Source organism: Echinops telfairi, unplaced genomic scaffold, assembly GCF_000313985.2.
Source record: "Echinops telfairi isolate 266 unplaced genomic scaffold, ASM31398v2 ScPeMD7_42;HRSCAF=159, whole genome shotgun sequence".
NCBI classification, from domain to species: Eukaryota; Metazoa; Chordata; class Mammalia; order Afrosoricida; family Tenrecidae; genus Echinops; species Echinops telfairi.
In genome coordinates, this window is record NW_022103940.1 from 2,727,628 (window position 1) to 2,730,089 (window position 2,462).

Consider the following 2,462-nt stretch of genomic DNA (forward strand, 5'->3'; position numbering starts at 1 on the left):
ACTCACTGTGACTTGCTGTGTGTTTCCTAGGCTGTAACTATTTACCAGATTAGAAAGCCCAGTCTTTCTCCCACAGAGATTCTGGTAGTTTCAAACTGCCAACTATGCAGGTCACAGTCCAATTCATAACCACTACACCACCAGAGCTCCTTCTAAAGGCTAGATAATATCTATTCAGATTTTTCATGAGTTGCCACTATTAAACAATTTGCCTCACCTATATGATTGAATATAATCTTTCTTTCCCCTACTATTATTAAAGATTATTCAATAACTTTGTTTCTCCACATGGGAGGTTTGTCAATTCTTTAAATGGAAATGCTCTTATGTGATGATCCAAATGGAATATAAGACCCAAAATGTATAATGAAAATACGCCATTACATATACTTATTTATGGGTAAGAAAGAGCAAATATCCAATACATGGAAAAACATTAAAACAAAAAAAAATCTTAAAAATTTTCAAATCACACTATAGATAGCTTTCGCATGTGTAAGCCATGAGCTCAATGTCTCTGTTTTTAGATTTCACTTTTCTCTAAGTATATTTCTATTATATTTAATAGAAAGAACACTCAGTGGTGCTGTGAGGTAAATGTTAGGCTACTTATCACAAGGTTGGAAATTCAAACTCACCAGAGGCTCCTCAGAAGAAATATGAGACTATTTACTTCTGTAAAAATTTACAAACTCAGAACACCTGTACAAGGTTGCCACTGTGAGGTGGAATCAACACCATATCAATGAATTTAAGTTTATAGTTAATGAAATGCTGGAGGGAAAAGGTAAAGGGTCTTCAAGTTTCTAATCATGTTTCTTCAAATTGCTGTTTGTGAAACTTATATTAAATCTATTTAATTATTCTGTACCAGTATATCTTTATATAATATGAAAGGCATAGAACTATTTTGAGACAGCCACAAGCCTGATCCCTGACCTGCTAGCATTTACAATCTTGTGGGAGATGAAGACACTAATCAAATAATCACATGAATGAAAATGAAATTGTAATCGCAATAACAATAGGATGGCATGATCGACCAGGTGTGGTTATTTTTTTTAAAGAAAATAAATTTGAGGGACTGAGATATGGTAGATAAGTATTAAACCGGTAAAGAGGGGACCAGCTGTTCCAAAAGATATTAGAAGGAATTTGTTTCAGCAAATGATGGTGCAAGTTTAATCAAATGTGCTTAAAGTGGGTGATAGTGAGAAACAGAGAAAAATTTAATACCACTGAATAAGAACTATTGAGTCTCTATGAGTAAGAAATTACTCAATGGCAGTTAATACATTTTGGTTGTTATTTTGTTTTGTTTTATTTGTGGTTAAATAAAAGCTACACGAGTCGGTAAAAAATGGCTATGAGAGGTAAGAGAGGAAGTGAGGAAGATCAACTTGGTTTGTGCAAATGGATTATTTCAGGATCATTTGTTGAGATAGGGAATATTGAAAGACAAGTACATTTGAGCATAAGGCTAGAGTATAACTGGTTTAAATCATGTTGAAATTGAATGCTGTTTTTGAGATGAGGTGAAATTTTCACAGTTGAATTCAATGGTGTGGGAATCAGATGACTAATCACTTTTAAAGATATAAATTTGCAAGTTATACATGAAGGTCTGCTTGACCTGAGTCATGGTAGTTTCAATCACTTTATACACATATGAAAGTTGGACACTGAATAAGGAAGACAGAAGATTGATGCATTTGAATTACAGTGCTGGTGAAGAACATTGAAAGTACTATTGACTGCAAAAAGAACAAACAAATCTGTCTTGGAAGTACAGCCAGCATGCTCTTTAGAAGGAAGGATGATGAGACTTTATCTCGTGTACTTTGGACATACTATCATGTTATGGCTGCAGCAATGGGATGCAACATAACAACAATTGTGAGGATGGTGCAGAACCAGGAAGTATTTCATTCTGCTATACATAGGGTCACTATGATTGGAACATACTCTATCTCACCTAACAACAGCAATATACACACATAAAATAGACACTATGGGAATGCTTAATTTTCCATAGGGAAATAATATAAAATGGTAAGTACCTGGAGCTGAACATTGAAAAAAATTGTCTTTTAAGGTTATTTAGGGAAAAAAATAAACATATGAAGGTGTATTCAGGGAATCCAGTAGAGGAGAAGTTTCATTCGAATTAGGATTTGGTCAAAAATATTGAGTAATGTCATTAGTTATCCTCCAGTCAGCACTGAATCATGGGAAGTTTCTACACATACATACCCAACTAAAATGATATGCAGTCCTGCATCATCTTCTTGATCATTGATATCCTTAAATCTATTTCTGTAACCGTTTTTTTAATTGTTCTGCCTCAGTTGAAAAATCATGCTTTATTTTTTTCCCTAGTGATTGTGTTTTTTTCTGATTATATGTCCAAAGTAAGTGTATTAGTCTAGGTACTTTAGATAAACAAATCCACAGCAACTCAT